The sequence below is a fragment of the Leopardus geoffroyi genome, chromosome D3, assembly GCF_018350155.1.
Source record: "Leopardus geoffroyi isolate Oge1 chromosome D3, O.geoffroyi_Oge1_pat1.0, whole genome shotgun sequence".
Taxonomy (NCBI): Eukaryota; Metazoa; Chordata; class Mammalia; order Carnivora; family Felidae; genus Leopardus; species Leopardus geoffroyi.
Window position 1 is genome coordinate 20,402,904 of NC_059339.1, and position 11,216 is coordinate 20,414,119.

At 44.1% G+C, this 11,216-nt stretch overlaps 3 protein-coding genes, 1 pseudogene and 1 gene segment (V, D, J or C); all 5 read right to left on the minus strand.

Moving 5' to 3' along the window:
- The window catches only part of LOC123587584 (immunoglobulin lambda-1 light chain-like), an 876,584-nt gene that overhangs the window by 368,527 nt on the left and 496,841 nt on the right, over nt 1-11,216 (minus strand). The window lies entirely within an intron of this gene.
- The window catches only part of LOC123587589, a 511,389-nt pseudogene that overhangs the window by 355,083 nt on the left and 145,090 nt on the right, over nt 1-11,216 (minus strand).
- Nucleotides 1-11,216, minus strand: part of LOC123587586 — a 1,001,573-nt gene that overhangs the window by 345,269 nt on the left and 645,088 nt on the right.
- Nucleotides 1-11,216, minus strand: part of LOC123587588 (immunoglobulin lambda-1 light chain-like) — an 824,513-nt gene that overhangs the window by 340,382 nt on the left and 472,915 nt on the right. The window lies entirely within an intron of this gene.
- Nucleotides 1-11,216, minus strand: part of LOC123587590 (immunoglobulin lambda-1 light chain-like) — a 577,236-nt gene that overhangs the window by 331,875 nt on the left and 234,145 nt on the right. The gene's annotated exons all lie outside the window — the stretch shown is intronic.

Genomic DNA, 11,216 nt, shown 5'->3' on the forward strand with positions numbered 1-11,216 from the left:
CTCGTGATGCCACCTGTCGTGGGCCGGGTCTTCCTGGACACCGATGCTGAGGTGGAAGTGAGCACATCGAAGAGTGCTGTGGGTGTCACCCCTGCCCCATGCAAAGGAAGAGAAGAAGCAGGATCAGGGAATGAGCCCCCGTGGTGTGACACTTCAGCCCCTCCCAGGGGCACTCGCCCAGTCAGAGACGGACATGCAGAAGACAAAAGGAGGACAGTGCCTGAGAAGAATAAAGGGGAGAGAGAGCAGGAGTCAGCAGGGAGAGCCTACAGACAGCAGTGGAGATGCATCCCCTGAGAAGAGAGAAGGGTGCAGAAGGAGGATTAGAGAGTAAGAGCCTCCAAACTCAGAGCAGCAGTGAGAAAATCTCAACCTGCCCGTTGGGGAGCTCCAGAGCAGAGGTAAGCATAGAGAAATCCCAGTTTTGAGAATCGGCGAGGCCTTTCACATTGACATGCTCAGTCACTGCCAGGCAACTGCCCAGGAAGCACATCCCTTAACTAGAAAGCTAAGGCAGATCCTGAAGATACCTGTACTGACATCCTGGAGGCAGGTTTCCTTAGGCAGGCAGATCTGAAAGGCTCATCTGTGGTTGCCCTACCTGGGCTATGGTGCAGTCTTAGCCAACTCCAGGGGCATTTCTGGAGCTGAGACAGCCCTTTGGGTGTTCCCATATTACAGCAGGACAGCCTGGATTGTATACTGGTGCATCCAACAATCACTACATGCAGGCTGCTCCGGAGAGGGACATGACTTTGAGAGGGCAAATCCCTCCCAGGAGAGAAGTTTCAGGAGAACACTGGAAGGTGAGGACTCTCTGTCCCTCCAGCATCAGGGATGACATGACTTTCATGGAATCTGGGCCACTCATCATAGCATCCGCCTCATTGGCCCAGCAGCATATGGTCATTTTCACTTCTCTCAGTCAACAAGCTCCTATAAAGGCTAGGAATGAGAAGTCCTATGGAGCAGGGAACACACAGAACATTTCCACTATAACATACTACACATTTAAAAACTTCAAGCATGTGAACCCCTTGGTCAACTTGGGAAGAGTCTCAGGAATTGGGGGCAGGGGGAAGAGCCTTCAAAACTCATGTATCTGTTGCTATAGGCATGTTTAGAAATCAGCATATCCTCAGAAGTTGAATAACAATAAAATGCCTGTGCATAAATAACAGGGTCAGAGACCTGCCACCAGACTGGAAGTTGTGCTGGATGGGGTGCCAATCCCCATTGTCTGGGGTCCACAAGGCAGAGGTCCCATGGAGGTCAGTAGAAGGTACTGGATGCTTCCTGCAAGAAGTAAGCAGAGGGTTTCTCTTTAGTGATATATTACTGGTGGATTTTCAGGCACTCCAAGATACAGGAATCACTATCTTATTTAATTTGTTCAAGAATAATTTGCCCACACAATCAATCACGATGCAAACATAAGAAGTACAATGGTTTCAAATTAAGAAATAAAATAATTTGAATTAGACATGATTTATAACCTATAAAAACAAAGTGAATTTCCTGGATAACATTAAAAACTAATTCACCGTACACCTGAGTTTTATCAGTGGGAGGGCATAAACACAAAGGAAGCTTGTACAGTACAAATTAAAAGGGCACAATAGTTGGAGAAGATCTCAAAATGTATGATATGCAGATGTATCACATTCTTACCATCACTATAACAATCCATCATAAACTTAGGGGCTTAAAATAATAGAAAATTATTTTCTTACAGTTCTGGGAGCCCAGATTCCAAAATGAGGCTGACAGGACTGAAATCAAAGAGTCAGATGGGCTGGCTCCTTCTGGAGTTTCCAGGGGAGCATCGGATTCCTCGCTCTTCCAGCTACTAGAAGCCAACAGAATTCCACATAGCTGGTAGCTATGTGATGTTAGTTGCTGCTCTGTGGTCACCACGCTTTCTCCTTTTCTGTCCTCAGGTGTGCCCCTGAGGTCTGCCTTCCTCTTAGAAGGACACTCGTGATTACATTCTGGAGCACCAGATAATCCAAGATAACGTGCCTTGACTTTCTGTTAGTCAGGGTCCTCAAGAGGAGCAGAACCAATAGGAGATACATAGGTCCACATACATATATGATTATGTGATTCTGGAGGTTAGGAAGTTCCACAATCTGCAAGCTTGGAGACCCAGGGAAGCTGTCGGTGTGATTCAGTCTGAGGCTGAAGATCGGAGAACCAGAAATGCCGATGTTGCAAATCCCAGTCCGAAAACAGAAAAAGATGGCGTAAGACGTTCCAGCTCAATAGTGAGACAGGAAAAATAAAAGTCAAGTTCCTCCTTCCTCGGCCTTTTGTTCTATTCAGGCCCTCAATGGATTGGAAGGTGCCCACCCATATGGGGGAGAGCATCCCACTTTGCTGAGTCCACCAGTTCAAATGTTAATCCCTGGAATTCATCTGGAGACACCCTCACAGACATACCAGAAAATCATGTTTAATTTGGTCTCCCCATGGCCAGTGAGGTCAGCATGTAAAATGAACTGACACAGTCCCTACATCAAGATCCTTAATCACATCTGCAAAGTGCCTTTTACCGTAGAGGTAACATTCACAACTTCCAAAGGTTAGAACTGGATATCTTTGGGGGCTAATACTCAGGCCACCACACCTACTGAGGTGCACGTGCAGGAAACACTCTGAGGGGCTGTTCTCAATCTGTTTTGCACAGTCATGCCCTAATATATCCCAGAAACGGGAGCTCTCTGCAACCAATGTTTAAAAGTTACTATTAAACGGCCTGTCATTTTCTTTAGCTAATTCCAATACTCAGGGAAACCTGGGAGGCTATTTGTACTGTTTGAGCCTCCACAAAGGGAGAACTCCAGGGAAAGAAAAGTTCCAGAAATACCCACTGGTACAATCCTGTCCTGTTCACAGTCGAGCTCGTAGTGCTCTTGTTATTACCTAAGCGATGAGCCACCCAGGCACCCCACTTGCTATTGCTTCCATTCAAAGAAGTATTAACAGGACGTTTTCCTTACACAATTAAAGAAATTTTAGGAAGTCACCTATGCATTCTCACACTTGTCCCCAGCAGGTTTATTTTTTAAGGATTCCATCCCTCCCATCGCAGGCATGGAGGGGTTACCAGTGTGAAGTCCCCAGGACATCCTGGGCAGTGTCTCTCAACCTCCTGCTCCTTCCTCCTTTGATGTCTGCAAAGATGCCAGGCCCAGCCCCTGGCCAGAGTTACAGAAACAAAGGACAAAATGACCAGGATGTGATGCCACCAGGGAGTGGAGAGGCCTCTCCCGCCAGTCCCTGTGAAGTGGCTGCTTCTCCGGGAGGAGAAAATAAGAAGCATGAAGCACCACTGGAGGCCCAGATCTGTTTGCAAGTTCCCTAGTGGACTGAGCAAACATTCATGATACGCGGGGATATGCTTATTTCTTTTCTTTCATCTAGCGGGATAACTGGAATCAGGCCAGGAGGAGAGTGGCACACCAGACAAACCCACCAGCTTTTTTTTTTTTCCACAGATGGGACAAAAGAACCAATTGGGAAATATTTCACTGAAATGAAGAGGCCGATGCATGTGCAAAGCTTGGTACAGGGACAGTGGGCTGGGGTCTGTGGGAAGGCAATTCTGTACAGAGCCCGTCCCTCTGGACAGGTCTGTCCCTCTAATTCTCCCCCATTTCTGTCCCAGGAAGTACTGTTGGAGTGTCAGGTCAAAGGAGAGACCCTAAAGGGAGAGTCTCATCTGTCCCCCCTTCTCTTTATTCCTTCTGCAAATCTTGAAGGCTTTCTTGTTACCAGGGCTTTGGCAATGGACTTGCAGAAGAATGACCCCAATAAAGGGCCATCTTGAACAGAATGTGGTGAAATCAAAGTTGAATACATGGGTGTCGCCTGTGATATGGACCAGTTGATTTAGGGGGAATTTAACCATCAGTTTGTGCTTGGAGCATCTTGAATGCACCAGACAAGACTCTTTGGGTCCCCTGCTCCTGACTTCCATGCATTGGATGGCATCCATATTCTGGGCCCTGTTACTCAGCAGAGATGGTCTTATTTTCCCAGAGACCTGTGACCCAGAGAGGATTCCTTGTGTCCTTCATTAAGAGCCAGAAGAATAATTCAGAGAGAAACCCAGCCACAGAAGCAGAAATGTCCCTGTACAGAAAGAAGCAGGGATAAGAGTAAGGAAGAGTCCCATGAGCTCAGAGAAGAGTTTACTCTCACTTCCCTGGTGGGCTAAGTACCAGCGCTCAAATATGACACATAGTCATAATCTGCCTTGTCCTCAGGGTGGAGCCTGGAGATGGTAGGGAAGCTGGGTTGCTGGATCTCGAGCCAGAGAAATGGTACGAGATTCCAGAAGGCTAAGAACCGACGGTATCAATTGGAGTTTAGAGGCAGTGCCTGGGCCTCATTGGTGCCAGGATACCTCGTGATATCCCCAGGCTCACTGCTGCTTCCAGAGCTTCTGTCCCAGAGCCCTGGATGCTGAGAACATTGAGTCAGGGCAGACCGAGACCCAAGCTTGAAAACAAAAACAAAGATATTTGGTAAGTTTAGGACCAATGCCCTAATTGAGCAAGAATAAGTTCACCCAAAATCAACAATGGAGTATTTCATTTAGAGCCCACCTCCTGAGCCCACAGCTGGGCAGGACAGCCCTGGGTGGGGTTGTTTATCCCACCAGGCTGCCCCGTTTTGGAATGGAGACTGGAGAGTGGGTTTCATGCCTATCTGCTCACCGAGCCTTGACCATTTTCACTGCCCTGTCTGGGGCCCTCCAAAATGTTGTGCTTCCTGGGACCCTCGCCAGGAAGGTATGGTTGAAAGATCTGTTTCAAAATAGATCTGAGGTAGAGTCCCAAGGGAGACAGAGCTGCTGAGCAGAGATTACTCAAGGGAGAAGAGCTGAAACCACAGGACTCCAGAACTGTAAGTCCACGTTCATTCAGGGGTTCCACAACAGTCCAAACAAACGTTCATGATATATATCTATATAGTAAATCATTCCTTCATCTCTTCCTGTCATTGAAATCTCAGGAGCACCAGTGAGCCTAACCCTCACCCTCCCTAGGAGACCGGGCAGAGCCCTGGATGGTGGTGAGGGACCCTGGTGCCCAAACAAGGGCTCCTTGCAGTGTCCCTGATTGTGGCTGCGTCTGCCATACAGAGGTAAACACACTGCTTACCGTGGCTTCTCCTAGGCCACAGTCCTGGCAACACTACCACCCTCTACCCTACCCTTGGAAACGGGTTGTGTTGGACTCATCCCTGTCTTACCTGCTGTGATGCACATAATAAATAGATGCCCAGGGGCTCAATCTCCAATATGGTGGCCACCAGCCACACGTGGTTATTAAGCACTTGAAATATATCTAGTGACCCTGTGGAATTGAATTTTTAATTTAACTCGATCTAAATTTAAATTTAAAATATGACCATTCGGTTATCGTTTGGAGCAACTTCAGTATGTGAATGAATCTACTTTTTCAACCAAATTTTATGAAATCTAAATACAGATCAAGCATTACTGATGAAAATTTAGCCATGAACTGAGATTGCAATGAACTAAGGAAGATTTAGAAGACTTAGTACCAAAAGAATAAAGGTAAAATACCACAGAAATGATGTTTAAAATATTGACTATATGTTGAAATAGTAATATCTTGAATTCATTGTAACCCAATATGTGTTCTACATTTAATAATAAAATATATTATTGAAATTAAAAAAGAAATTCTTGCCAGAGTCCTCCCCTTTTAGGGACCATATTCCAGACACATCATTATGCATCCAAAAGAGTGTTTGCCCATATAAATTAGGCATAATTCATTAGTGCCAGATTTTAATGCTGTGTTCATAATTCTCTGCCTCAGCACCCCCAAAGTATTATAAAGTCCATGAAAGCATTGCTAGCTAGTTATTGAATGAGTAGAAGAAAATAAATATTACATATATTTATGATTGTATATGAAGAGGATTATATTGTATGTGCTTAGCTGTACTTGATTATTTTTTTACACCTAACAGTGGAAACATTGCAAATTTAACATGGTGCCTGAAGACTTCTTAGATATTTTTTTTTTTTATATTTGCTTCTCTCTCATTCTTCCTAATGTCAAGGGGTCAAGATGAAGTTCCAGGTGTTACTTTTGACCCTCACTCACCCTTATGACCTGAATCCTCTCCAAAAGCAAGCCCTGCTGTTCTACCTCCAGAATGTCCTCAAAACCAGAGAGACAAGCCAGGATCTCCCACGAGAACCACATAGCAACCATAGGGACCTTGAAATGTACCTGAGGTTATGTCATAACCCTACTCACAAACTCTGTATTAGCATGGCTTGTAGGAGATTCAATAATAATATAACTATATAAATAGAAAAGAATCACCACCAAGCATCTCACCACTTGGGAAAAACCATGTTTTTATTGTTTTGTAAACAACTGTTCCAAGTCAGCTGTTCTCAAACTTTTTGGTTCCAGTATCTTTTTATACTCCTAAAAATTATGGAGTTACCCCCAAAGATTTTGTTCGTGTGGATAACATCTTTCAACGTTTGCCAGATTAATTAAAATTGAAAAACATTTTTAAAATGTTTACTTTAATTATACATAACAATACTAAGCAAACCACAGGTAAGTAAATATAATTTATACGTATTTTATTATATGCAAGCGTACCTCAGATATATTGTCAGTTCAGTTCCAGACCACTGCAATAAAGTGACTATCACTAAATTAATATCACAAATATCAATAAAGAGAGCCAAATGAATTTTTTGGTTTCCCAGTGCATATGAAAGTTATGTTTCCATCATACTGTAGTCTATTAAGTGTGCAATAGCATTATGTCTAAAAAAACAATGTACATACCTTAATTAAAAATACTTTATTGCTCAAAACAGCTAACCACCATCTGAGCTTTCAGTGAGTCGCAATCACTGTCGCCACAAAAATATAATAATAATGAAAAAAGTTTTCAATATTGTGAGAATTACCAAAATGGGACACAGAGACACAAAGTGAGCAAATGCTATTGGAAAAATGACGTAGATAGACTTGCTCAATGCAGGGTCGTCACAAACCTTCAATTTGTAAAAACAAACAAACAAAACCAAAAACCCAGTATCTGCAAAGTACAATGAAATGAAATAGGACTGTATTCAAAGATTAGAAAAAAAAGTGAGGCATTGAATTTTTTTTCCTTTCCGCAAATCTTTTTAATGTCTGGCTTACTGTAAAACTGTGGGTTGTGTACATTGACTTCTGCACTAAGTCTGTTGCAACATGTTGCGTTGGTTGAAGTGTGTAAAGAAAAACTTCCCTCACAGAGATTGGAGGCACAGAGGGACCCTTTGTACTGAAGCGATCCCAAGAAAGAAGTGCATGAAGGTGTGAGACCTGGTTTTAGGGCAGTGGTCAGAGAGCAGAGGGGAGGGGCTAGTGTGGGGCAGAAGAATGGTCAGTCACCTAAATGTTCCCCTGGTTAATGCCCATGAACTAAGAGAAGTATGACAGCAGGGACACTGAAAGCTTAAGAACAAAGTCTCCTACCTCTTGCTATTGCCATAGTGAAACTTGCTGAGGTTTCTCACAAGAGGCTTTAACAATGGATTTAAGCTTAAAAATAGGATTGGAAGTCTCCTTATTTGAGGACAGTAGAGGATGCATCCTGTGATGACTTTTGCATAATCTCTTCCCCTAGAATTTAGGAAGATCTGTGATTTGCTTCTACTCAATAAGCTCTGCAAAGGTGATGAGATGTCTCTCCTTGATTAGGTTACATTAAATGGAAAACATGGCTGGATGTCACTCCTGTGATTACATTATGTGCTGTAAGATTCCCTCTTAATGAGATATTGCTATTTACACCAACGTGGATGAACCTAGAGGGCATTGTGCTAAGTGAAATAAGTCAGACAGAAAAAGGAAAACATCATATGATTTCACTTATACGAGGAATCTAAAAACACAAAACAAATGGAAAAAACAACAACAACAAAAATACAGAGAATAAACTGGTAGTTGCTAGGTAGGGGCTAATCGGTGATGGAAAGTGGAAGGTATAGACTTCGAGTTATGGAATGCATAAGTCATGGGGATGAAATGTATAGAATAGGGAATAACAGTAGGGTATTGTAAAAGTCTTGTACAGTGACAGATGGCAGTTACACTTGTAGTGAGCAGAGCAAAATGTATAGAGTTGACAAATCACTATGTTGCACACCTGAAACTAATATAACATTATGTGTAAACTACACTATGTTTAAAAATATAATATCTTATACATTACTACATATTATATGTAATATAATAAATACAAGTAATATATAATAAAAGTAGAATAATATATATTTTTAGAGATTCCATCTTAGCAAACTGGAAAGAGGTCCCCCTGCTGGTCAGGAAGAAGCAAACAGCCATGCCTATGGAGAGAGCCATGTGGCAGGATGCTGTGGGCCACCTCTAGAAACCAGAAACACTGACAGCCAAAGGCCCTCAGAAAGCCAGGGCTTCAGTCATATAGCAGCAAGGAAATGAATTCTGACAATCAACTTGCAAGCAGATTTTTTTTCTCAGTTGAGCTACTGGAATAGAATGCAGCAGCCACCATACTTTCATTTCAGCTTGGAGAGACACCAAGCAGGAGACCCTGCTAAACTGATCCAGGGAAAGTGGAGTAATAAATGAGTATTGTTTCAAGCCACTAGATTCATGGTGGTTTACTACCCAGCAATGGAAAATTGGATAATAATACCTGGATTGTCTGGGTCACTTTGGTCCAAACCAGGTAGAGACAGGTAAGATGGAGGGAGACTTTTGTTGCTGAGTGCAGGAGTGCCCGGACCCATGGACCCATACTGAGGTGCAGAGGGATGTATTCGGGTGACATGGTCCCTGAACTGTCTCAGCCCAATGAGAAGCCCTTGTTCTTCCCATAGTCTTACCACTGAAGAGGGAGACAGTCTGCATCCCAAGGCCCAGAGGAAGGAGGGAGCTTTTATTTTTGCGAAGCTTTGTCCCCTGGGAAACTGTTTTTCTTTCCCACATCATCATAAAGAGCAACAGGAATTGTATGGGGTCCCCTTCCTGAAGCACCTACGCCCCTGGGGTGATGAGCAGAAAGGACAGGAGAAATCACAGCCTGACTGCCTGGTTGGTGTAAAGGTCTGGAACACTGCAGGTTTTAATCATCATCCTTAATAGTTTTCATCTTTGATCTTTTAAGCTTCAATTCCCAGTGGGCTTGGAGCACCGCAGATAAATGCTATGACTATCAGTGATAATCAGCCTCCCCTGCAGGCTGCAGTCCAGCAATGGTCAAGGACCCAGTATCGCCACACCTGGAGCCTGAGAATAGAGCTGGAATCCCTGAAGGCAGAGGACTCACAGCATCCATCTGGAACATGGGGGCCATTCCCGCTCGTTGTTGGTGCCAGAAGACAGGGTTGTAGGTTCTAGTATGGCTGCTGCTTCTGTGCAGGAGATGCGACAATCTGTCTCAAAGTCCCAGACACGGAGGGAGGCTGGGTCAAGGAAAAACTGGGCCCAGGACGCAGAGAGGGAGGAGAAATGCAGAGAAGGTGACCCAGGTGAACCTGGGAAGAGGCAGAGAAGTGTCAATCCAGGCACCCACATGACCTCTTCCTTGAGGACACTCACCTGTGTCCTAAGTGAGGCGGGGAAGGGAAGGGAAGTGGAGCCAAGGCCATGGTGAAGACACCCCAGAGCTCTTCCTCCTCAGACCCCAATACTCGGGCAGGGCACTCAAGACTTTCTTACCCCCTCTGCATAGTTTGAGATGCAAGGGGGCTCTCCATGCAAGTTTGCTCCTGAACTCTGATGATTCTTAATTCCTCCTCTGCCCCAGGCCCTGAGGCTTAGCACCCAGAGGAGCATGAGGATGACCTGCCCCAGGCAGGAAAGGTGTGGGGGACCTAAGTCCTCTTCCCAAGAAATTACTTGGAGGCCGGATCTGTGGGGCCTGGAGCTATAGAAATACCACCTCCAGGGATCAGTGAGCACTTGGCCTTCTAGTGAGTTTCCCTCTATTTTTTTCGTAGTTCTAAAATAAAAATAGCTCTATTTTCATCGCTGGTCAAGAAAAAAATATGATAGAAAAAGTTCCAATAAATACAGAAAGGTATTTTAATATACCCAGTGTTATTTTAGCGACCATCTTCTGGACACCTTGGCCTGCTTATTTTGTGTGTCTCCCAGAAGGTAGAGCCCATGTAACTTTCACTTCCTCCCAGGAATACTGTAAACATTCATAAAGATTACTTGAAGCAATGAATAAATGAATGGAATATTCATGTTTTAATTTTATGTGAAGAGGACTGCATTGTATGATCAATCATGTGATCTGCATTTTGCTTTCAAATATTACAGAGCTCATCTTTTCAGTGTATCAATTGCAGTCAACACCAAAACAGCAATCAGGCCTCAGGGCTCCTGAGCAACTGGGAGGAGCCTGCCAGCCTTTGTAACTTTGCATACTAGCCCCTTTGTTTTCTTCAGAGAGTTAGTTACAACTTGCCACTTTAAAACAATGGTGTTCTTGTTTTGGGGTCTTTTTTTTTTTTTTTTTCTTTCAGTTTTCATCCTAAACTTAATGAGCCAGAGACTGAGTATATCTGCCTGAGGGTTGCATCAGTACCACTCAAGGACAAATGTTTGTTGAAGGAGTGCAGAAGACCAGAGGAAGGAGAGGCTGAGTGTCTCCAGATCCAAGCACGAAAAAATTGAGTTTTAAATTAGCTCTGTTCTAGGTGACTAAGGTAGATCCAATGGGGATCAAGGCAATGACCTCATTTGCATGTACCTATGTATTCACACACTATCTTCAGCTCTGCTATACCTCACAGGCATAGGGATATCTGGGGGAATGGCAAGGTAGACCCACAAAAACCACCCAGCCTTTACTTCCCTGTTACTCTCAGCCACCAGGACCTTCCTGCGGCCTGTGGTAACAGATTTAGGACCCTCTACATGACCAAGGCACAATGCCCGACCCTACCTCCCTTTCCAGAAAAAACACAATCTCAAAGTGTGAGGAGGTATAGTCCCTTAGGCCAGTGTGAAGGAGGCATGGGGCCTCCCCCTTGTACTTATTTTTTTTTTTAAATGTTTATTTATTTAGAGAGAGAGAGAGAACGAGACAGAGGCAGAGAAAGACTCTCAAGCAGGCTCCATACTCTCAGCATGGAGCCAGGGCTCGATCTCACGACC